We start from the raw sequence: 26,833 nt of genomic DNA, 5'->3' as shown, positions 1-26,833 counted from the left end.
TGAGCCTCCTGGCAGAGTCCGATAAAGGTGTTGCTTATCCAGGAATGTCCTTGGGAGCGCTCAGCTTCGCAACTCCATGGATACATGAGGGGGTGAGGAGGGAAGAGCGTTGTGTTTACATATCTTCAAGGAGATTAGAAATATGCAGCCCTTCCAAGGCCACATGGGGAAAACCAATTCAGAAACAGAATGTCTTAGGTCGGGAAGATTATAAATTTCAATCTTCCCTAAAGTCTCTCCAATACATCTCAGTTCCCAATCATCCAAATTAGTTTGGTCATTCCACTGAACTGAAATTAGCAACTTCTCCAAAATTGATTCCATTCCGTTAGTGAGTTTTAGAGTCCTTGTCTCTGTCCACACCAACAGTCCGAGTGTTCGCTAGTTCACCCAAGTCCGTCACAAATTTGCCAATAATCCAGGAATCCACAAGCTCCAAACAGCAGAAATCCTGTTATCATGAATAAATCCAGGGTGAATCCTGCCAGGTGTGTCCCCGCAGGACAAGAGGGCTCTCCTGTGCCCAGAATTCTCGTTGGAAATTTGATTGAGAGATTGGTTGACCAGATCCATAATTTGTAGATTTGGATGATGTGCAAAGAAAGGCTCCAAAAATATAGAAAAAGACAGGAAAAAACAGAGCAAGCAGGACAGGGAGGGAGCAGAGGAAAGAAACGTCCGCCTTCATCAAGAGCAAGTACAAAGTCATCAAGATAAAATCACACAATGAACCTATAAAATTTAAGAAATAAAACAGACAATTATTTTAAAGAGGCAGATGACCTTTACACATAATTATGTGGTATATTACAACTACTCCATTATTGCAATAAAAATCAACTAAGATTTTTTTGGTGTTGAGATAGACTGATCTACTTCCCACGAACCCCAGACACACACAACCACACACACACACAACCACACACATGCGCATGTAACACATGCACATCCCTGTTCTTCTATACAAACTGAGGACTTTGTGTTGACTTAGTTCTAGAAACTGTATTTATGTCTAACCCGGACTTTCTGGGTCAGGCAGCAGAATGCCGTAGAATTGCAAAATAAAAGTGACGGCCGGGAAAAGGTTCTTACTTTCCACAAATGACCTTCCTTTGTTTGTCTATATTATGAAAGTGGTCCTCTATATGTAGCTTACACCCACAAATATAGTATGTCTTTTTATCTTCACAGAGACTTTGCATGAACTTCTGTTCATTTTTCATTCACTTATACAGCCTAACCATGACCTTTACCCTAAATCTAACCTAAACTCAATTCATACCTTTGTCCTAAACCTATCCTCTGACCCAAAAGCACTACTTCTCTTTATGAGGCCTGGGCTTTGTGCCACATAAGGAGCAGTTGGTCCTCACAACTTAGTATTCGTAGGAAAAATGGTCCTTAAATTGTCTCAAATATACACACTAAACTCTCTATCAACAAACAATAACAAGGCAGAAAATATCCCTCGATCATCTTCTCACAGCTGTAAACACAGATGTGCTGAGAATCAAATCATGTAGCAGAAACAGACAAAGCTGCAAAGGAAGTACATGACAAACACACACATATGGGGAATGGTGAAGCCTATAAAAATATATGAAATCATAAATTTCTAAACAACAGGAAACTACTGAGATCTGCAGTTTACAAAACCACTGCAGGACATAATAAATTAGTAAGATGTTAACAGTGTTAGGTTGTAAAATGTTTGGTATGGATTCAGTAACTATTAAGCTGCCAAAACCTTAAAGACTCAACCAGCTTGACATGAAATTAAAGAGAGGAGAAATTTTTTAAATTCTTTTCCTTTGTGAGAAATTTAATCTGATGCAGAAATGGTCACAGACAACATGGCCATTGTCCTCTGAGGTTAGCGAGCCTCTTCTGAAAGGCTATCTCCCTGGTGGCCCCAGGCTAATCTGGACCTAGGCTGAGTGAGGTCACAGACCACATGCTTAGACTAGCTTGGTTTGATTTCTTAGCAGAGATAGCTCTGGTCACCAGTTAACTCAGGTGCACAAACTCCCCATCTTTTTCTGTTAGAAACTCTGTGAATAGACTGTAAATAATCAGATAATCCTTTTTTCCCATGCAGAACCGCTTTTTAAACATGATCCCTGCCGACTACAGAGAGTACAAGGAAACTGTCAACCAAGACAGCCAACGGCAACTGACAAAGATGACCTGTGCTACAATGTGCTCTGCTGTGCCTTAGTGGTAATCAAATCTGAATGTTTCACAGAATGAAGAATAAGCCCTCACTTCCTGCTCTCTTCCACGAAGTCAGCTGTCTTTTCAAACGCTGGGCCTAAGCTGATGTGGCTGATGAAGGCCAGATGTGGATTGCCAAAGTACACATATTTTCTTTTCTTTTGAAAGTTCAGAGTTACTGTGTAGCTTTTCAAAAAGACATTCTAATTTGCAGTTTGCCCGAAATTGCCATTAAATGTCACCCAGATGCCTTCTAAGCGGAATCATTTTTATAGAAAAATTCATTCTGCAATTGCTGGGAAAAAAATCTGTTCAAGCAATCTGATTTTTAATTTCAACCACAATCTTTACACCACTTTCTTCAACTTTTCTAATTTAAACAGAAAACAACTGGTGGCAACTTGCCATGAGTTTGTGGCAAATTGCCACCAGTTGGTTAATGTGTGGTTCGGTTCTACCCCAAGTAGTTAGCTTATAGCCTGTTCCTCCATATTGTGGGCAGGCCGTGAGCACCCAGCAGCTCAATTTAATTCTCCAATGTTGTTTGCACCAACACTCAGCAATGGAGAACCTTGAGATTCTGGTTCTCATGAACTTGAATAAATCCAGACATTTCATTTTGTCTTACAGAAATCCATTACTGGCCCAAACATAATGATAAAGACTCAGATCAGCTGATTATTTCGCTATGCATACAAATGTAATTACATTCAGGCACTTTAGTTTTTTAAAATGTCGAACCATTTGGATTTAGGTAATGCAGTCAAAATATAAACCGACAGCCACTCATGAACTTTATGTATTTATTTTTTAATCTAGAGGCAAAATAAGATTCACATCACAAGCTAATTAGCAAAATTATAGCTCCGACAGAAGGCTAGCCACAGCTTCACTGTTTCTCTCTTCTATTGCTATCCGTTCTTCAGAGCTGTCGCTGCAAGCTGCTAGCAGCAAACAGCTACATCACAGCCATTCCGGCTAGTACTACCCCCGAAATAGGTACGAAAATCTGAGCACAGCCAGGCAGAGCTGCGGCGGATTTGCCAATTGAAAACAAATCTGACTGGGGCGGACCGGGACCGAACCAGTTAGAGGCGGTCTAGTAGGAAAGTGCCTATAGAGTCTTGTCCACTTTGGCATTTGACAAGAGGAAGTTGGAATCATACCTGCAACCTTCTGCTTCAGTTTAGGTCACTCTTCTGATTCATCAAAGACAAAGACAATGGGCAATAAATCCCCTGCTGAGCAAAAAGTGAATAAAGGTCCATTTCACAGTTTCCAGAAAAATATGTTGTTTACCTTCAGTTCTTTGTGAAAAATATTGTGCCAACACAAGAGATGAAACAGGAACATTTGACTCATTGTGCATGTGACGGTTGTTTGTGTGACACGGTGCGGCTATTTAGCTTCATAAGAAATGTAACGACTTTCTGGAATTGATGGAAATGGTTGCTTATATTGTCACTTTACGCTCAAGCAGCCCTGGGTTACATTTGTCATGATGTGTATTGGTGTTGGACTGAAATGCAGCAGGTTGAAATGTTGAGTTGAATTTGAAGAGTTAATGAAGAATGAAAATAACAAAAAATCATAACAAAAATTTATGGAGAGTGCAGGGAGCCAGGGCAGAACAAAAAAACAAACAAAATAAATCACAGGAACCAGGAAAGCAACAGGCATTAACAAGATTTAGCAGGAGGAACTAGTAAGGAAGAATGAGAGACAGAGGTGATTAAATACTGAGCAGGTGAATGCTGGAACAATAAACCTGGCTAATTGACTAACAGGTTACAAGCGTGAGGGGAGAGAGCAGATAGCAGGCTGAGAAGAGAGAGAGAGAGAGAGAATGGCACGGGGGTGATGTAGGTCCAGCAAAGACATTTTGAATGGATCTGGAAAAAACAGTTTGTAAATATAAGTGTACTACAAACATAATATATGCCTCATAAACTAAAAAATAAAATTAAAAACAGTGCAAATGTAAAACCTTTTCCCTTCAGTGCAGGGTCATGATTTTTTTCTATAAATCTTTACTTTTTTTTTCAATCTCAGAAAAAAAGTTGTATCTACTTTCAATCAATTGGTGCGGAATGAAGCATTTTATGCACAAGCTGTGATTTTCTCCCTATTTTTCATCGTCCTGTAATTCACTTTGAAGGAATATTTGAATGTATCCCAAACTTTTGATAAGCAGTACCGTCTCTGCTGGGCAGTGACTAAACAGGTTCTTGCAAATGAGCCTCACAGCCCATCAGAGAGAGGTCAGCTTTTAATCCCAAAAGCAGCAAAATCCCTCCAATGTCTAACTCGTTTCTAAGTGATATTAAGTCCTTCTGATTACCTACAATCCCGTATCGTTCCCATATTATTTTGGATAGCAACGCTACCCTAAAGCAGACAAAGAGTAGCTTTTCAACATCTGATCAGATGCTTAAAAATGTCAGCGCTGACACGGTGAGCTTAAAATTATAATCAAAGCCAGGGTTTGATCCCGGGTGTAATCTGGTAAGCTGATCTTGTTTCCACATGTTGTTATTGGAATCCAGATGTGTAAAGCTGGTAGTTACTAAAATGTGAACACACTGAAACACTTATATAAAGAAAAAAGAAATCTCAGCCATTATTCAATTTCGAGTAAAATGGAGAAAAGCATAAAACTCTGATTTTCTAATGACCTTGACTTAAACCTAACCTAACAGGCAGGGATGAGAAAGGAAAGTCTCAGAGTTTCAAAGGAAGTCTCACATCCACACATGCACTTTTATTACACCTGGGTTAGTTTATGCTTCCTCACGTCCGGGCTCAGATCTCTCCTGAAACGTTAGCACTGTTCACACACACTCACTTGCAGCTTCAAACACATTCACTCTGTAATCCTATCCTCTGCTACAACATGTCGACAATTACGTCAGTTTAAAAGAAGCTAAGCAATTTTACATTATGGACCAAGTCAATCACCACAGATTGCAGCAAAACAAAACAAAAACAGTTTGTAAGGTGAATTGTTTCACTTTTTCATAATAGACAAAACACAGACATTCACCAGATATCAGCTGCTTCGGCACATTTGCAATGAAAGGCCCTTGGAAACATTAAAATATGTGAAAACAATTAAATAAAGATGAAGACATCATGTTTCTCTGTTTAACATCTGCTTTTCCTCCAAAATAAAATCTAAATTAGAAACTGGTTAAAACAATACATGTGGGAAATTAGAGGAAGAGAGAAGAAATAAATTCCAATAGTCATCCAAGAGATTAGAGTCCTTTAACTAGGTTCCTTTGTGGTTCTTCATTTCCATATAAATGGATTTCACAGCTCCAGGATACAACAGATTTTTTTATATGTATAAAATAAAGGAAAAGAACAGCCAAAAGAATTTGGACTGCTTCAAATCCTCCTCATAAAACATTGGTATAAATACTGATTTCAGTCCCAAAAATCTAGAATCAAAGGCTGGATAAAGGTTGCTTTAAACTGCCAGGTGGATGAACTGACATTTTTTTTCTTCAAACGAGAAATCAAAACCAATAGAAAAATAATGAATATGCTAAGGTGCACAAAAAATATCTCTGTGCATTTCAATCTTGATTATGTTACCTATTATTTCTTCAACCTCAAAAAAGAGCGGTTAGTTGTCTTTCTGTGGATTTCTGTTTTGCACCGCAAGGCGTACGTGAATGGCATAAAACACCAGAACTGTCTCCAAAACTAATGTGTTTTAAAGTGTTAGAATAAAATTAGATTTATTTGTTATCTCACTTTTATACACTATGTACAATGGTTTGGCGTCTGTTCCCTCAGTCTGGGCAAAATGGATGCATCTCTTTCTAATCTGTACTTTGAGTTTATAACATTCATTCACAAAGACTTGTCTAATGCTTGGAAATTGACAACAAGGACTTGCTATTAAGCCAGTTGGAGAATCAACATTAATACTTTTGCTTGGGTTTAGAATAGGTAAAAAACTTGACAAATAATTTTACTAAAATTAGCATTGTCAAATCACAAAGTTCACCTTCATTCAACAGCAAAAAGGTGAGCAATACACTCAAACCTAATTTTACTCCAACCATTTCCTATTGTTAATTATTATCAGAGTTCTGCATTAGATACAGACACTGAAAAAAATTGATGAGGATAGGTAAATAAGAAAGGGGAATTCTAACTTGTACTTTGATTTTGTGAAAAAAAAAAGTGTATTCATATAAATTGTGTTTTTCAAATTTCTGCAAAAATAGGGTATTCACAAGAATACATAAAGACGTACATGGAGCAACTGTATGTAAATAATTGTTCTTCTTTTTATATGTTTTATACTTGGAGTATGAACAGCAGAGCTGGCATTGCAGTCCGAGTCATGATTTCTGTGTTCTATGTCCCTATGTTTGCCTGTTTCCAGAGCTAAATCAGGTTTCAATACAACATTTTATGTAACACTGATTTAATAGGATTTGTACTGTAAGATTATGCCTGTCAAAAATGGGAATTGATTTTAAGGAACTTTTTTAGTTATTACAGGATACAGAATACTAGTACTGTGTTGTAATTTGGTGCTGCCATCACAAGGTGGTGGAAATGCAAAAAGTTGTTTTCCATCTACTGTGAAGCAGCTCCGCACGCCTGCTGGAACTAAGGTAAAAGGTGCTGTAGTATACTCTCAACTCAGATTGTGCAAAAATGAAGAATAGAAAATCAAAGAAGCACACCAAAAAACTGAGGATCATTGTAAATAAGTCAGTTAAATGTAGCATATTGTAAGTTTATATTAGCAATCACTGTCCTGTGAGTCCAAGCTTTTACTTGAACCTTGGTCTACTGATCAGTAGTAAATAGTTAGCTAAAATATATAGGCATTATCATTAATAGTTAACCTTTGGATGTAATAAATTTATGTTCATATCTGTATGTACCTTAAATTTATGGCTAACCAAGCTGTCCTCAATTTATATTTTCTTCAAATGGCTACATACTTGTCTGTGGAAGTTGTTCAATATATTTTGATTGTAATCCATTTTTAAGACTGCAACAAAGGAGAAGCAAAATACTCATTAAAAATCTTCAATGGGATTCCCTGTGGAATAAGATAAAAGATTTTCTTAACTGCTTTGTGCTCATTTTTTTTTTTTTATGAGAGCTTATTAAAATGTATCCCTCCACCCATATATATATATATTCAAGTAACTTTTCAGACCGGGGGCACTAGGACCTGAGCTTGGTGCAGCCACAGAGATCTTGCAGCCTGTAAGAAGTTTCTCACTTTCTTTCTGAACAATTTTCAAACAAGTGCAAGGCTCAGATAGGAGTGCTTGGATTAAAACGGTTGTGCTGCTCTTGGAGTTCTGTGGAAGTGGATGTACAAACTGGGATATATTTCAGGAAGCTTCATGAATTCTACATCTATGGGAAAAGATACTTTAGAGGTAGGTGGATTAAACTCTCATTTACAATGCATGAATTTGCCATTACACTGTAAAAAAAATAAGCAACCAAAAAGCTCATTATTAAGTAAGCAAACCATGTTATGTTTTAAGTTTATATACGCATAACATTTCGTTATAATTTTAGTTTAGATTTTTATTGTAAATTAATGAAAATCACCTGTCATCTCTCCTCATCCTGCAAGAAATCTACTAGGCTTAACTGTGTTGTGTTACAATAGAAGTGATCAGACTTGCTCTCACTTCCTCATGCATTCCTGCAAATTGGTGTATTTGAATGTCATCTGAGGTTGTAAACAAGAAGCTAGCTGCAGGGCACTTAACTGAAATAATATACACCAACAAACCTACTGCAAATTATTGCATAATTCACATAAAAGTCAGCTATTAGACTCAAGATGACTTCATCTGGTACTCTTGGAAATTTTAACAGACCTTTAACTATACATATGGAAGCCTTTATAGTTGCTGAGAAAATCACTTAAAGTTCTGCATGCTTACCAGGGTGACATCGCCAAAAGTACTTGGCTTACAGCAAACGGGTCAGCTTCATGAAGGAGGTAACTCAGATATGCATTGCATGATTGCGAACTGGCATTAAAAGGAGAACGCTTATCAGAAAGAAAGGCTTCTTTGCACAGAGACAACAGAAGCAGTAGTCGGTTTACAGCAACAAAGAGGGACAAATCAGAGGGGGGTGGGCTGCAGGTAGCAAGTTGCCCATAGAGCTGAGCTTGGCTGATATGCAAACATACAAATGCACAACTTGGATTTTGATATGCAGTTTCTTAGTTATGGTTAATAATCTTGGATTATATTTTCCATATAGATTCAATAGATTAAAAACACTCTGATGCTTTGCGGTAAGGAGCAAAGTGTTTTTTCTTGCTTATAGCATCTGTGAAGTATCAGAGACTTTTTTTTCACATGCTGACAAGAAATGTTGTGGTTAAACTTTTACTGGACAAGCTACAAAACTGGATACCACATGGCTCCTCGTCTCAGATTTTTGTAAATTATTTTGTGTTGTCAGGCTTTAAGTCGTGGAAAAGAATACATGTGCAGACATCAAAGCTTAGTTCAGAAAACCACATGATGCTCTTACAAAACTTCACTGGCAAATATTGGTAGGACGCCTGGAGAGTAACTTAATATCCGCAACGCTATCTCAAGTATGCTGAGTATGTGATATGTTTTGTTCTTAGCATGCATTTCACTACATGTTTGATTTATGGACCATGGCTCACCTAAAGCCACATGTGTTTGCACATATAAATGTACCATTTGTCTCGCAGTGAAGACTGAAAAGTGCAGTCACAGTAATTAAGCCTGAAACGCAAAGTCAAAAATGCTTATAAGGTGGTGGGACCTTGTTGATGGCTCTTGTCCTCATCTAGCATTCTGAGATGTTTGAGAAAACTTTTCCAGAAACGTCCGTGTTTTGTTCCATGTAGCACTTTGATACAAAAAGAGAATTACCAATCCATAAAATCTAAATCATTCTAAATATTAGTCATCAAGAAAACTTGAATTACTTGATCACATATCAATGTTTTTCCCTGTGGTTCCTTTCAGTGAAGTTTTCCACGAGTGAAAGAACAGGCAAGTGAGATTAGCATTCTTTTGACAGGTTACACAAATGTCATCAGTCTAAAAAGAGTGAGAGTGCAACACTATCACAATGGTACCAATGGATTCTTGACATTCAAAACACAGTATCTTAATATCATGTCCTGTTTGGGTTAGATCTTATCTGGCCGATCAATCCTACTGTGTCAACATTTTAGACACTGAATATGCGCTCCTCTATCTTTTGGGGTCCCACAAAGCTCAACTTTAGGGCTCCTCTTTTTTTTTTTTTTTACTTTTATCTCTTCCCTTGGCTCCATAATAAGGAGCAATCTAATAAATCGCTTTCCTTTTCTTTGCTGATGATTATCAGATTCAAAGTAAGCAAGACCCATCAACAAACTCCCACCACCTTAAAGCAGAAGGACAGCTTTTCAATGAAAGCCTTTTTGGACTGCTTGGATAATATTAAAGTTTGTTTAGTTCCGAATTTCCTGAATTTAAATGAAAAGAAAATAGAGGTTTGGACCAAGAGGGCCCTGTGATTCCACCACTGTTGATTTGGGACCCCTGACAGCTTATTTTAAATCAACTGTCACCAATGTGGGTTATAAGTTAGACATTGATCTTAAATTGGAAAGACAAATTGAGCCAGTTGTAAGATCGTGCTTTTATCTCCTAAAACGGCTGGCAAAAGTTAAATCCTTTCTGTCCAAACCTCTCTTTGAAACAGCGATTTTATTTCATCTCACTGAGATTATTGTAATGGACTCTCTGTTGGAGTGAGTAAATTATTTCTCTTCCTCTGCAGATGGTTGAAAATGATGCTTCATGCCATAAACTAGCCTTACTTCACTGGCTCCTTGTGCATTTTAGAGTCCACTTTAAAACATTTTTGTTTGTTTTTTAAAGAGCAAACAAAAAGTATTATGCATTTTACAGGCATGATTAAATTTTATAGCACAATCAAGTAACTATGTTACCTCCAGTTGTTATAAAACTGCTGTATACATCAAACATGACTTACAAGAAATTTAACTTCCCAATTTAATGCTCTGAAATTAGGACTCTTTCTCTTTAAGAAGCTCCAGCTCTTTCCAACACATCACATTCAGCACACCATCACAACATAGCTTCTCCATTAGGCTGTTTACAACCATTCTTACCAGCATTGGACTGAGAAGAACTTCTTCTAATGAGCTCAGAAGATGTGCAGTTCCATGAGGCATTTGCTGATTGCTGCTGCTGCTAGTCTGGAGGAGTTGAGTCGGGGACAGACAGAGGAGGGGTGATCTGTAATGCAGAAGCTCGGCTTGGCGACTGTAGCTTCAAGGAGGAACTGCATGGAAAAGATGGCACTCAGTGAGAGTTTAGGCCCAAATGGTTGCTGTGGGAAATTAAATGATTTTTCAAGCACGCATAAAAGAATGATTGCATATTTTCGATGGAGGAATAACTTTATAACATGATGTAAAGTTCAGAAGAGTAAATTTTACTTAATACTGCCCCTTTAACTAGTTGCATTGTGTTTAATCTTTGATTGTGCCTATGCCTTATTTATATTTGATTGTTCTTTTTTGTATTTTTATTTCCTTAGGTGCAGCACTTCGCTTCAGCTCTCACTGTTTTAAAGTGCTATTTAAATAAAGTTGGTATTGCATGGTATTCAGATACTGGTTGTGCAGGCCATTGAAGCTTACTACTTAAGTTCAAAATGCAAGTTAAAAAGCTTTCTTCAGTGTTTGCTTATTTGTGATGCGCTCCACGGTGTATCATTAGTCTACTTGTACCAAAATATTTTAACGAGAGCCCTCAAATATTTGGAACCAATATTTGTGCAGTAGTGAGCTGCTACGGCCTGCACTATCCTACATTCCAAAGCTTCTTATGCATGATGTTTGGCATGAAAAGTGTGTAATTGTTCTGCGAGGCGTTGTGACTTCTCTGGATTTCCACATCCTGAGTTAACAGTAGAGTGAGTTAGAGACAGAATGAGACTAAATTATTTTCATTTGTAACTTATGGCGAATAGAATAGAATCAGGATTGTTTTCATTGGATTTTTGGTTATGCAGTCATTATTTTAAAGTATAATGGCAGATTAGTTAAAACAATCTCAATGACTAATTTCTTCCCAAAAAGATTCACCGTCCTGAATGAGTTTGATATATTTATTTTACAAAGGTAATTATTTGAAGATTAAATTAAAGAATTTGTTCAAAATCAATAACCACTTTTAGAAACAGGATAATAGGGAAATAGTTAAACTTAAAACAGGAAGGGCATCTACTTAATAAAAAAATAATTATCTTTTAAAATAAAAGTATTTTTTATTGTTTTTTAGCAGATATTATAGAAAATATTTATTGGATAACCCTCTTCTTCTAATGTCTCAGACGAGCTGACAGTAATTACACACCATTACAGAGGACTCTGTCCCTCCTACCTTCACAGTCATCAAGCTTGATAATCCGTCTTTCATGTGTAATCATAGCATCATCTGACTTTCCACAAAAACATGTCTGATCATCACTTTCTGCCTCAGGCCCACTTCAAAGACCTGGCTGCCCACTTAAAAACACAAAAAGAACTAAAGGCTACTGTTAAAGCCTGCAGACAGTTATCTCCCCTAATGAGTCAGAGATACTCTCTACTTGCTTTAGAAGGGCATTAATAGAGAACACCACATTTAGGAAAGGTGAATCTACAAGCAGTGAAACAGGCCTGTGCCTGAGCAGTATTGTGTCTTTCAAGCGAAGCCCCCTGCAGGCTGCTGTATTTTATCATTCTACGGTGAAAATTACTAGAAGACCACACACATTCACATTGTGAAAGTTTATAAACTCTGACTCAGTCTTATCCTGAAAATGATCCACGTTCGAATTCAACCATCCATGTATAACTTCTGCTTGTCAAGATATGTTCACTATTTACATATTTGTGTAATTTGTTGCATCTTTGAGTTTATAGAACATTTGTACTTTTTATTGAAAATAATCCAACCCAAAAGTAAAATCATTGATCGGCATTGAAAACTTACTGTAGTTTCTCGATTTAAATTATTTAACTGGCATTTTTCAGAGTTTTAAGTTTAAAAGTTTGCTGAGTTGTTGAGTCCAGACTAGTGAGGAAAATTTCTTCTGGTGTGAAACTGTAAAACCATGAGCACCACCCCGAACCGATCGCATTGCCACACATGTAAACAAAAATACACACTGCCACTTTTATGGTGTTACATTGTTTAGTTTGCCTAACAGCAGAAGTGAAATTATTTAGAAAAGGAGAAAACCATGATATGGGGACTCAGACAGTTGTAGTGTTGAAATAAGAGTTTCAGTAAGACGTTGGATTTTAGGGAAAAGAAGGTAAAAAAAATAATAATTTGTTATGGAGTTTATAACAAAAAACTAAAGCATTTTCAAAAAGCTGATATTAATATTCAAGATGTTATAAACTGCATATTTTTATTCATTTACTAAAAACCATAAAAATGACCCAGTTAACATATTAGAAAAAATTATATTAAAAGCACCCAAGCATTCCTTGGATAATTTAACTTGATTTCTTTTTTAAAGGTTTCATCAGCTAGTGCCCTTTATTTGATCGTTGACAGGAGAGCGGGTAATGAGAGAAGGGGAAGACATGCGGCAAAGGTCGCCAGGCAGGGAATCAAACCTACGACAGCCATGTCAAGGACTGAGGCCTCCATATGTGGACTGTGCTTAACCCCTGCGCCACCACAGCACACTGTTTGACTTGATTTTGAATCCTACTTTTGGTGTCTTCCTCTATTCTAAGAAAGGAAAGCATGTGCAGCAGGTTCAGGAGGATTCTAGCTTCTGTTTCTTTCTCAGCTGCAGAAATATTTGACTTTACTGCTCCAACAGCAGCGCTGATTCCAGAAATCAAATCAGTCAGATGGGCAAGGTCTAGTCTCATACTGCACAAAAGGTTCCCCACTTTGGATATAAAGGGAATAGCAGTACAAAGGAAACCTACCAAACATTCAAGATGAACCTTAAAAATAGGTATTCTAACAAACTGATTTATAAAAAAGTACATTTTATGCAACCAGATCTCAAAAGTCTGATCACTTGATGAAGTTTGTCAGAAAATCATGCCTCCTTGATTCTAAGAGTCTCACTAACTTCAAATTCAACTCCAGCAGCCAACCGTTCAGAAAAAAACTTAGTAGCTTCTTAGAAAGCCAGTGAAAAACTACAAAACACATTTACACTCAGAAAACCCTCTTTAAGCTTCAAAATCACTGCATTATAATTGTTTCCTTACTGGAAAGATGCATAATAATTGATTATAACTTTTAATTTTGATTGTTCATTGTGTCAAACATTAATTTTGAACTCTCATTTATTGAAATGTATGAATAGCTTCAAGCTTTCTAAAATCTTAAAGAAGCTAATTGTTCATTTAAGATAAACATGACATCTTGTGGTAGGTATTCAGACAAAACCTTTTGAACCTCACATTTTAAAGACTCCCAAACACCTGTGATGTTTGCTGTGACATGTAGAGAATCCACGGACGGCTAGCCTCGCGATTTATCCTGCAGCCTCATTCATGCTAATGTTTACTTTTCTGGTGATGTTGTATACGGCACACTATGCTGTTTATTGCATACATGAACATTTAAACATTTTTTTCTTTTTCTGCACCACATAAGATTCCCCTCCCAGTTGATGTCCTTCACATAATTTACCCAGAAATATGATCTTCCTAATCCATCAAATCTGTCCCTATTTATTTGCTTTGTGTAAGCACATTTGGAATTATTGACTTTAATAAACAAACTGTGAAAGCCTGGCTTGCCACAACATTTGACAATGCTTGCAATAGGTCAGAGCTAAACAAAGAAGAGACAAGAATGACCTGCATAAACAGTTATAGATGAGCCTGATGACGCATCCCCCTAAACCAGCTGCTCACTGAACTGCACAACAGTGGACTATGTTCAGCTTTTAACCACTTTTTTTTAAGTATGTAAATAACTAAATAAATCTAAGTAGTGTAGGCTGTGGTAAATTTGAAAAAAGGTTTTAAAAAATGTTGAACTTAAATGTCTCTTTGTGTAGCGCTGTGATTTCTAAAAGAATGAATTCCTAGAGCACCAAAAAAAAAAGTTTAAAATTTCAAAGTACTTTGAGACAAACTCATGATAAGGAGCGACTTCCAGCTGAGACTTCAGTGCTCATTACTTGTCTGACAAAGTGTACTAACTGGATTATTCTAAAATTGTGTGTTTAGTTGTAAAAACACACTGCTAAAAAGAAAACGCTGAGTTACTCTGTCTGTGAAGATTTACTTGAAAAGAATCACCAGGAGTTCACATACTGAAGCCGAACTGAAGGAGGAATCTTAGCTGTGTTTTCACTATCGCAAAGCTATATTAATCATCTGAAAAGTGTAAAAACATTGCAAATTATGCTGACAATCTATTCTGCTTTGGCGCAAAGGAGTGGGAATAATCATACAGACAAAAAATAAATAAATCCAGGAATGCAAACTGCTGACACCATAGCTTATAACTACACTTCCAAGATAAAATCTCCAGAAATACAGCTTCAGATATATTTTATGTGAACCTGTAAAAAACATTGGACAACATCCCTTTTTTGATGTTTAGGAAAATAAGAAAAATGAAAGCGTAAACTGGGTGGCCTCTTTGGCAGGGATTTTCAATATGGGTGGATGCCCAAGTAAAGTCTGGAAACCCATAAAACTAACAATCAACACAATCAACAGTTTTAGACAAATAGCAGCACTTGGAAAAAAGGGGAAAATACTTTGATAGAAACATACTGAACTCATTGTTTCCTTTAAAAATCTTCAATGGGAAAAATGTGTCTTGCAATCTGTTTAAAGGATCTGATTTTTGTTATGACAGACTTGACATTGGCCAAGTGAGGACACAAGAGGATGTCAAGGTCTGGCCAATCCATCTCTTAAGAGAGCAGAGAAATAAAAGCAACATCTGAGGAATATACAGTTTTTATTTCCTCCAAAAAGCACATTGACTGGTTCTCTTGGCTAAAACAACAAAGTAGGATCCACTATCTCTGCTATCTGTAGAAAAAATTGAGACATCTTCAGTTCCCACAGACTGTTTTTCATGTGAGCTAAAGTTAATTGACAAAGAAACTTTGCAATGACGCAGTTCATCCCAGACAATCAACATCTGCCAAAGTTTGAGCGCAAAACAAATGTCCATTTTTGAACATGAGCCACCAGATGATGAAATAGCACATTTCTCTACCCTGACTCATTTCTGTTAGAATATGTTTGACTAATTTGAAGTGTTTGAATGGAGTCTGGGTTTTGTCGTTGCTTGGCTAGATTGTGTTCAGTGACTGCAGTTATCTGTGGTTTTTCAATGCAGTGAAAGACAGCAACATCATAAGTAATGCCATTTTCCATTCCATTCTCACAAGGATGACTTCTGTTGTCACCGATTTCATTACACATCTTTAATTCAGAAAACTATGAAATGTTAAGGCAGTTATTGATGCCTTTTTTGTCCTCATTTCAGTTCGTCTTTAATGTCACAAGGTTTTTCTGTACGCGTTTGCAGATGTTAGCTCTACTATATCAACTCAGATATAAAACAGACTTGTGTTCTGTGTCAAAAGCTATTGTGTAAACCATTTAGGTTGTAAATACTACATGGTGCTATTTTATAAGAATGTGTCTTAACACATAGACATGTTCAATAAACTATTACTATCCAAACGGCCAAATCAGAGTTTAAAGTTTCTATTGTGACACAAAAAGTGCTGGATGGAAAAGTTAGCGCTGCGCTTCTGTGATTGTTGATTTCTTTGATTATGTCTGATGTATTCTGTAGCAAGACTCAATTTTGTCTCAGTTTGCACCAGAAGACGACTTTGGATTTTTGTGTCCAAGAGACTTTCACACATCTGCCTTAAATCACAGCTGACTGCCAGCAGAATCTGTGTTACTCAAGCCAAGGTCGGTTTGAAATGGTTTGCTGTGTTGCTGCTTGATAATAGTATAGCAGAAAATTGCAACTCCTTGATGCAACAGGAAAGCAGTTAGGATAAAATGGAAATTACAAGCTTGGATTGCAAGCTATTATCTTTACTAACATGTTTTCCTTGACAAGTCGCCCCAAAGAAAAATATGACATTTCCCTTCCCTATAAACTGTAGACAAGCTACAACAGGTTTGCAGATGTAGAAAGCCTCACTATGTGACTGACATAAGGAAAACACTTTAAATAGATCACCAAAAAAAGTTGTCCAATGCTTAAATATTACAATTTTGCCATCTCTAAGTGAAAGTTTGGACATTAAAATTTAAAAAATGGTTTAGCCTGGTTTCATCCAAAGCAAAAACGGCAGCAGTCTGTTTTGATGAATATTTTAAGTGCACATACTGCCTTACAATTTTTGTTCCCTTTGAGCTTTTCCGCATTTTGTATTGTTGCAACCAAAAACGTCATATTTTGTCTGTATATGGTTAAGCAATACTGAGTATTGCATAATTTTAAAGTGAATGAAAAATTTAATACAATTAAAAATATGAACAAGCTTTCAATTTGTTTTTCACAAGAAAAATTCTTTTTTTTTAAATGTGGCTTGCGTTTTTATTTAGCCACCCAGAATGTTGTTCTGCCCACCATGTGAAAAAAGAAATAATATCTCACAGCTTTAAACCTACTAATACATTCAGTATCCATATACATAGATAGACAAGTTAAACAAAGACAGCATCAATGAGAAAAACAACCAATAAGCCAAAGATAGCTCTGGAGGAGATCTACAGCTTTGTTGAGAAAATACTTTGACAAAATAAGTAGGAGTAGTGAACTTCAGAAATGTGGCTTTTATGTAAGAGACACATGAAGGAAGCTATTGTTGAAAGAAAGCCATAAGAAGTCCAGCTGCTGTTTATACCAAAGCCTAGATGGTTCCAAAGCAAACATGTAGAAGAATGTGCTTTGGACAGGTGAAACTGAAATAAACTTAATTTAACTTAATGCAGTTCTGGAAGAAAACTTGTCAAAGACTGATAAAAATGTGAGAGTGGACTGGGAGTTCATCTTCCAAAAGCATAAACAAAGTGAGATGTGCAATAAAATGGTTTGGATCAAAACATATTGAAGTGTTTAAATGGTCAAGTCAAAATGTCAAACCAAAATCTAATCCAATCAAAGAAAATATCTAAATTAAATTTCATGTGTCCTTTCTCTGTAGTATGATGAGTATGAGCTGTTTTTAAGGAACAATGGGTAAACATTCCTCCATTTAGATATGCACAGCTCAAAATACTGTAAATGCAGAAAGTACTGACTCATTGAGGCTCAAATTATGGACTACTTTTTATTAGCGTGTCCAATAAAATCCAAATTAAATATGTAGTACCTGTAATGAAACAAAATGGGTAGGTTTCAAGGATGTGAATACTTTTTCGATGGTAATTGATGATATGGTGATGATAATCACCATAAATTGTGTCTATCATTAAATTATTTCCCAACCAAACTTAATAGGCTTTATCTGTATTTAGCCTTTAACCTGGCATCAGTTGCTGTGTGTGCTGTGTGTTAGTGAGTCAGTGTGCTGGCTTCTTTGTCAAAAAGACTCCAAATTAAATACACTGTAGGCAACCTGACATGAGACCTGGAAGTGAGAACAACTATTTATCCACATCAGTGACGACCAAACTACTCTCCCATCATGATATCTGGAAAATCATTGGGACTTCCTTTTCTTTTAATTACGTTCAGTCTCATCATATGTTCAACTGTGCCTTTGTCTTTTCTAATGCAGCTTCAACCTGTACAGTTAGACACTGAAGCGTTTGCCTCTGGATGGAATTCACTGTCCAGTCAACACATCAACAAAATTACGCCCTGTTTACTTTAGTCTGTCAACACACGCAATGTTTAGATCCCGCCACTGCTGCATCTTCCTGTCCATGAATGTGCATCCATAGAAACAACAAAGTAAAGATGCAGAAACTGTTAATTAGGAATCCCATCCTTCAATTATGACGTGGATGTTTCAAGAAGAGGACATACGATACAGGGATCATAATATTTAACTTTACAGACAGTCCTCTATTGTCCTTTAGACTGTATTTTTGGCAAGTAGGAATATAGTAACAGGGATCCAGTTTTTTTTTTCCAAAATAACATTTAAAATTGTGTATATTTGTTATGAAACAAGCAAACCTCAGTGAAATGGCTTCTACTGTTTAGACTGCACCCTAAACAAAAAGCAACAGAGGAAAACTGTCATTTTAGCCAATGTTTAAAAAGAAAATAGAAACACACTAAGTTTATTTTGGAATGTTTTACTCATTGCTATTTGAATTTTTAAATGACTCTGTATGGTTAAATGCCATCATTTACATTTTGTCCATGCACTTCAAAAATAGCACCTATCAATATTTATTTCAAAAATTTAGAACTTTTGTGTCTGTCTTTTTCATTAACACAGAACATCTTATATATATGAATTGGTTAAATTAAGGCAGATGTGTGTTGATAGGGGGGAAAAAAATCAGCAAGAAAATAGATTGTGCATTATCACTGTTCTTATAAATATTAGGACCATAATTATTAACAATATATCCCAACGTCTTGACAAAAGGCTGGACTAAGTTTTGTGGAGAGGGCAATTTATTCTGCCGTCATGTCGGAGTAGCAGAATTAGCATTGTGCGCAGCTGAAGAAGCTGAAGAAGCTGAAAAGGTTGATTCTGTTCTGGAGACTGCTCTGGAGCAGTTTGCACAACAAAAGGGAGACTTCATAAAATTAAGAACATAACAGACAACTCGGAATATGCTCTTCATGAGACTGTAACAGAGAAACAGAATGTCTTCAGTCGGGAGGTTTTTCATAATGGTCATCACCATTATGAACGCAACATGATCCATGGTGGATCATGTTGCGCCAGTGGTGATGAAGAACTGTAGCACTCTGGGATACAGACTGCTACAGAAAATCATTCCTACAACCACAGCCATCAGCATGTACAAAGACTCTATGACTAAACCTGCATAGTTTGAATTACAAAAGCATTTATGAATTGAGCCAAATTGAATTTGATATATCAATTGTGGAAGAAGCTCCAAAGGTCATCTTGCATCATTTTTTTTTAAATAATATTAGGACTTAAGATATGGAACTGGCTTTATCATTGCAGTTACTGACTACCAAGCCATTTTACTTATTTTATAAATGCAAGCATGTTTGCACAAGCAGTAAAGGTATTATTTTGTATAATGTAACAGAAAAGGCAATAAGGTGTGAGTTACAGCATTGGACTAACCAGTGTTGTTTAGGTCAGGTAAACACAATGCAACTACTTATTTAAAAAAGTAAAGGCACTTTCAAAACATCCATTTTCTATACTTATTCCTATTCAGGGTAATGGTTAGGCTGGAGCTTTTCTTAGCAACAGTTTCATATTTATGCATTGAGGCGAGGAAACAGAAGTGCCCAGAGGAAATATATGAATGCACAGAGTGAGCATGCAAACTTCACCTTAGACCCAGCTGAGATGTGAACTCAGGACCTTTACTCAGTGAGTTAACAGAGCAAACTACTTAATCCAAAAGTAGCTTTTACAAATTCAGTTACTGCGAGGAAAGTATTGCTTGGTTAGCTGGACATTTCTATACAATGAAGTTACATGAATTTGAACTATTTTTCATGCACAACACATAAAGCACAATCAGTTTTATTCATTTTACTATTTCACCATTGCTTGTTTCAGATTTGATGCCCAACAGCATCCTTCATTCCTCGATGACTGTGAGAAACAAGTGTTGACTCAAGCAGTTAAAGTTCAATTTAGTGTATTAGCTCTTAAGCTCCCTGATCTTCAACATATTCTCTTTCACCTGAGTTCTCAGGGGAAAAGTCAGGCTGACTAAAACAGCTTCAACTTTTTCAAAACTCAACAGTGTCAGCAAATCAGCTCAATTCTGGTTGCTTCTGGTAATGTCATCATTAACCTTAATAAACATGAATTTACTGTCCATTTGTGCATTGATATTAAGTTTAGTTCAATTTCAATGAAACTGAAACTGAAGTTTTAACTTCTCAGATATGGGTTTTGGACTGTGGAGGAAACTGAAGTACCCTGAAAGAGCCTACATATGGCTTGATATAAAGTAAAAATTAAGTGTTCCCTCAGTTGGCTACTTTCCATTATCAGGATAAATATGTGCTTGAAAAATTGTTTGTAATAAGCATCCAGATTCACCAGATGCATTATCTCCTCAAAGCTTGGTTCCTTAAGTTAAGACAAAGGGAGCTTCATTCATCCTGGTTATCAGTTGTAGACAAACGACCACAGTAATGTAATGAGCTGCATGTCATTTAAAGCTTTAAAGAATAGATAAAGTCACATGCACCTTCCTTCTCCTTTGAATAACAGCCAGCCAAGGTGGATCATGTTACTACAGCCATCCATCCATCCATCCATCCATCCATCCATCCATCCATCAATCCATCCATCCATCCATCCATCCATCCATCCATTTTCTGTACACCCTTGTCCCTCAGTGGGGTCGGGAGCGTTGCTGGTACTTATCTCCAGTTAACGTTCCGGGCAAGCGGCGGGATACACCCTGGACAGGTCGCCAGTCTGTCGCAGTTACTACAGCCAGTCTGTGACTATTACTCCATGAATGAATTGAGATGAATTGTTCCTGGACTTGATTGTATGCCAAACCAAACCCGGCTGTTTGTCAATCAACTCGGCCAGGGCTCATTAAACCAACTCCATTAGTGCTAATGTGTTGTAGGTCAGTGGTTATGGGTTACCTGTCCATTCAGGAGTAACAGACCACATAACTGATGGGCATGCTGATTTAGTTTATTTGCACTGTAAAGTGAATACAAAGCAGTTATTATCCAAGAACCAAGAAAATACAGGAAATATAAAACCATAAAATCCAACTTATAGTCCGTATTTTCCGGACTATAAGCCGCTACTTTTTCCCCACGATTTGAACCATGCTTATAGCCGGTGCGGCTTTTCTGTGGATTTTTCTTCAACCACCAGGGGGCTCTTTAGGAGGAAGTGAATCATTGGAAGTCAAAATGGTAAATCAAAGAAGAAAGCTAATTTTTATTCAGAACAAGCACATGTTAGCAGCAGGCACGACGGAGAAATGTTTTCCAACAAAGGCACGTGCAGAGGTGGCGGGGTCGGGTGATTGAGCACCTGCCCCTTTTGCTCCTTGCCCCCAAGTGCCCTTTNCAATAGGACAGCTCAGTGCTCAAGTTGAAGCCTTGACTCAGATGGTGGCTTCATTGATGGACCTGCATACAGCTAACCCACAAGTGTCTCTGCCTCTAACTAGGTCAGCCCACATGCAGCCACACCCTCCCTACCAACCAACCTCAAGCAGCCGGCCACAACCTCTGTTGAGGCAACCCGCAACTCAGATGAGGGGCAGGATGGCTCGTTGCCCTGTGTGTACTGAGCAGAACTCACAGGTGTGTAACCACTGCTTTACATGTGGAGAAGCAGGGCACAGGGCGATTGGGTGTTTGAAGCGAGTCAAGCCGCAGGGAAATGGAACTCGGTCTCTGTTGAGGGACACCCAGAGACCGGTGAGCAATTCGGTGAGCAATTCCAGTCACGAGCAGTAGATCAATCTTCAAGTCAAACAGCAAGACGCCTCCAACAAAGACAACGTCAGGAGCCTCATACACTCCTCAGCCAGAGAACAGTCGCTTGTAAAGCACCCCTGGTTGGAAAGAAAAGCCTGCTGAAATGCCTGCTTGGTGGCTACCCAATTACAGCCCTATTTGATTCAGGGTCACAAATGAGTATAATCGACCAAGAATGGGCTGCCACTCACATCTCAAATTGTACAGTGAGACCCCTTTCTGAGCTATTAGAGGAGGAACTCAGTGTCTATGCAGTTACACTCCATTCAGTGCCGTACAGTGGATGGGTGGAGCTCACTGTCAACTTAGCAGGAAACGATGACCCCAACCTGACCATACAGGCCCCTTTTCTTGTCAGTCAACTGCCCCTGCCCCAGCCCCTTCTCAGAGCCAATGTACTGGAGGAGATCATAGAAAGGAAGGAGTCCTCAGGTGAGGGTACATCCAGGAACTTCTGGTTAAAGGTTGGATTGTGAAGTCTCAGTCACCATATGCAGCCCCTGTCATATGTGTCAGGAAGAAAGATGGGTCCTTACAACTTTGTGTCGACTACCAGCTCCTCAACAACAAAACCATACCTGACCGCCACCCCCTCCCTAGAATCCAAGACCTCACTGACTCCCTGGGAGGATATGCTTGGTTCTCGATTATGGACCAAGGGAAAGTGTACCATCAAGGCTTTATTGCCAAAGGATCAAGGTACCTGACCACACTCACAACCCCATGGGGCTTGTACGAGTGGGTCCGAATACCGTTTGGGTTGTCGAACACACTGGCAGCTTTTCAAAGGAGCATGGAGGGGATGCTTGATGAGCTGAGAGATGAGTGCTGCATCCTTTACCTCGATGATGTTTTGTACTTCTCCAGATCATTTGAAGAGCATGTGCAGGTGTTACACAGAGTCCTCCAAGCCTTGCAGCGCCATAGTGTAAAGTTGCAGCTAGAGAAATGCGAGCTCTTTCACAAGGAGGTCAGGTACGTTGGCTGGTTGGTGTCAGCGGATGGAGTAAGGATGGACCCCAAAGATCTTGAAGCAGTACAAGCACTGAAACACAAGACACTACAAACAGTTGGGGACATCAGACAAATGGTAAGGTTCCTGAGCTATTACAGAACATATGTACAGGATTTTTCACGTATAGCCAAGCCCCTGTATGAACTGCTTCAGTCAAAGGCTGACACCTCTCAGCTTAAATTGCTGCGGGGGAAAACAAAAGGCCACCAGCAGTCCTCTCGAACCCCAATAGAGTGGACCAAAGAACATCAACAGGTCTTTGAGCAGCTCAATGACCGACTGACCAAACCCCGAGTGCTGGCATACCCCGATTTTGACCGCCCTTTCACACTTCACACTGATGCCTCCCAAAAAGGCCTGGGTGCGGTTCTCTATCAAGTCCAGGATGGAAAAATAAGGGTGATTGGATATGGGTTACGCACACTAACGCCAGCGGAACAGAATTATCACATACACAGTGGCAAACTCAAATTCCTGGATTTGAAGTGGGTGATATGTGACAAGTTCCGTGATAATCTGTTCTATGCCCCATATTTTACAGTCTTCACAGACAACAACCCACTCACATATATCCTGAGCACTGCCAAGCTTAACGCAGTGGGTCACTGGTGGGTGGGGCAGTTGGCTGACTTCCACTTTGACATCAAATACCGACCAGGTAAAACTGCCATTGATGCCAACACCTTGTCGCAATGGCCAAATAGACACCTTTATGGCTGAATGCTCTGAAGAACTATCAGAAGACACAGTCTGTGCTGCATGGGAAGGAAACCGGAGAATCCAACAGTGAGATGTGGCCTGGGTGGCAGCCTTCAACTTATCACACCCTAGCCAACCCCAGTTTGAGGGTCTGCAGACAGTCACGATGAGCTGGTGAGGGAACAAAGGAAAGACCCTGTCATTGGGAAAGTTGTGGAGTTGAAACAACAAGACAAACTACTAACAGAGAATGAAAGAAATAAAGTTGATGGACACACGAGGAGGCTGCTGCGAGAGTGGGGCAAATTATACCTGGAGGATGACCTGCTCTACAGAAAGTCTGCGAGTCGACAGCAACTGGTTCTGCCCACCACATATAAACAAACAGTTCTGACTCACCTCCACAACAACATGAGTCAAGTCGGCGTTGAAAAAGTGCTGAGCTTGGCAAGGGAGAGATTCTACTGGCCTTTCATAAAAAGCAATATAGAGTAATACATCACCAGGAAATGCTCTTGCATCAAACAGAAGAAACCAGTCACAAATGAAAGAGCTCCAATGGGAAGTATTACATCGACTTCACCCCTCGAGCTGCTATGAATCAATTTCCTTCACTTGGAAGCCAGCAGGGGTGGGTACGAGTACATCCTGGTCATGATTGACCACTTTACCAGATTTCCCCAAGCCTATCCCACCAAGAACAAGGCTGGTAAGATGGCAGCTGACCAACTTTTCAATGATTTCATCCCGAGATTTGGGTACCCAGCCAAACTCCATCATGACCAGGGTCAGGAGTTTGAGAATGAGCTCTTTAAAACTATCAGATGATTAGCTGGTGTGGCCCATTTAAGAACCTCCCCATATCACCCCCAGGGCAATCCGGCTGAATGACTAAATCGTACTTTACTGAAGATGCTCCGGACTCTGGGGGAGAAAGAGAAAGAGAACTGGAAGGATCACCTACCTCATGTGCTTCATGCCTACAACTGTACAAAGCATGAGGCCACAGGGTCCTCCCTATACTATCTGTTGTATGGTCGACATCCTCGCCTCCCGGTTGACATCCTCTTTGGCCTCATAACAGACCAGGAGGCCGAAATCAAAGAACCAAGTGGGTATGCCGAGAGCTGGGCTGGAAAAATGACAGAGGCATATTGGATAGCCAATGCAAACAGCCAACAATCCAGCTTAAAGGGAAAGACATACTATGACAAGAAGAGCAGAGGTGTCATCCTTCAGCCTGGGGACAGAGTCCTGGTACGCAATCTCGGTGAACGAAGGGGCCCTGGAAAGCTGAGAAACTACTGGGAGCAGCAGATCTTCATCGTCAGAGAGCAGGTGGGTGACAACCCCGTCTACAAAGTCAGCCCTGAGGGAGGAGGTCGGCCAGTTCACACTCTGCACTGAAACCTACTGCTACAAGTAAACGACTTACCTATAGAGCCGGTCCAGAACCCGACTACAAGTACAACAGAGTCACAAAGGAAAGCCAAAAAGAGTTCAAATGACCTTCAGACCAGACATGCTGTATTGCACTCAAACACAGATGATTCTGACGAAGAGGAGGATGAGGAAATACCTCATTACTGGCTTCGAATACCTGTGGAGAGACCCAGACCAAACATTCACCCACCTGATCAAAATACTACCGATGCTTTCCAAGAGATAGCTGAAGAGAATGAAACCAGTTTGATGGAAGCAATCCCGACCGAACCTGGACAGGAAGGAGAGCATGTCAGAAGTAGAAGGCAGAGGTCAAGTAGTGGAGATGAACAACATGTTGAGAAACTTCAGCCCATATTCCTGGAGGACATACATTCTGCCCCTCAAGAGGACAATACTCCTACACATGACACGGAACATTCAGTCTCCCTGAGACAGTCTACAAGAGAAAGACGGCCAAGATATATGTTTACTTACCCGACTCTGGGTCAACCAGCTTACCAGCCACGCCCCACTGTGAATGCTGTTGGAATCCAACCAATGCAGTGTATGCATAAGTGTTTACCCTCCCCATAGTTCCATCATATCCAACCACCACCCATTAGACCCTACCCTTACCTACCTGTTATGTATCCAACACACTGTGGATAGAACACCTGGGAAAGATAGTTGCATACCTGAACCACACATACATCATACATTACATATCCATCTACTGCAAAACATACACTGCATACACTGCATACTCACCTGGAGTGACCTGCAACACACAACACTACACATTTTTGTTTTGCAGTGTTTTGAAAAATGTAAGTTCAGTCAAGTTATTTTGGAGACTGTCAGGAGCCACCTTTGTTTGTTGGGGAGTGTGTGATACATCTTAAAGTGGGAGAATTTAATCATCACTTATTGATAGTCAAGAAAGTCTGTTTAAGAATATAAGCCACCACATAAATTATTAGTATTGCAATTTATTATATATGTGTTTTTTTATACTGAAATTGACCAAAATACCATGTTAAATCAAAAGAGAGAAAAAAAAGCAAACTAAACTTTTATTTGCACACATCAGAAATCTTTTGTTGTGATTTTAGGCCCTGCCCACGACGTCATGTGAGAATCACAAGCAAAACTGAGTCACAAACAAAAACTTAGAATAGCAAGAAAAGATTTATGACAAGCGCAAATAAGTTTGTTTTGCAAAAAAAAAAAAATAATAATTTCACTTCATGAGACAAAACTGATTTTAACTTAAAAAAAGTTTTTTAAGCAAAACTCAGTAGGCTTTTCTCATGGTGACATGCATTAACAATTCAATATTTGCTTTTTTTGTTTTGTTTTGTTTTTCTGCAGTTCCACATTAAAGTTTGATGCAGCTGTGCTTTCCTGAATGGACCATCTTCATCTCCACTGCAAGTGTAGCAAACAGGCAGCTCTTTTTTTATAGATTACAGACCACTAAAAGGTTGCATTGTGCCCTTCTTTATATTTTTAATAGTGTAATTCTGTAAAGACAAAATATGTCTGGTGGTCTCGCTCTGATTTACATATCTTGCTAAATTGCGGGTTTGAATATTGCAATACTTTCCTATAACAAAATAAACCTGCAGAAAGAAATTACTAATAAATAGCATAGTTGTATGCTCTATATAGAGATTTTCCTTAGCTTTGATTGTATATGTCACAATTTTGTAATTTATCATTGTTTATTAAACTCTGAAAGCTGAGTGGCTTTGTTAATATTCTGTACTAGAATGCGGTTAGATGTACCCTTTTTTTGAGC

General features: G+C 38.6%; 1 long non-coding RNA gene across 1 annotated transcript in view; it reads right to left on the bottom strand.

Annotated features, from left to right (window-relative positions):
- Window positions 1-7,514: 7,514 nt before the first annotated feature.
- The window catches only part of LOC106954199 (uncharacterized), a 26,602-nt gene continuing 7,283 nt past the window's right edge, over window positions 7,515-26,833 (bottom strand). The window contains exons 2-3 of the long non-coding RNA XR_001426318.1: window positions 8,091-8,096; window positions 7,515-7,629 (exon numbers count right to left, since the gene is read on the bottom strand). This is a non-coding gene — a long non-coding RNA (uncharacterized LOC106954199). The remainder of the gene's footprint in view (window positions 7,630-8,090; window positions 8,097-26,833) is intronic.

The sequence above is a fragment of the Poecilia latipinna genome, unplaced genomic scaffold (assembly GCF_001443285.1).
Source record: "Poecilia latipinna isolate Pla-1442-1.1 unplaced genomic scaffold, P_latipinna-1.0 Scaffold637, whole genome shotgun sequence".
NCBI classification, from domain to species: Eukaryota; Metazoa; Chordata; class Actinopteri; order Cyprinodontiformes; family Poeciliidae; genus Poecilia; species Poecilia latipinna.
Note: the sequence above shows the minus strand (reverse complement) of the source record. Positions and strands in the feature narration are given on the sequence as shown.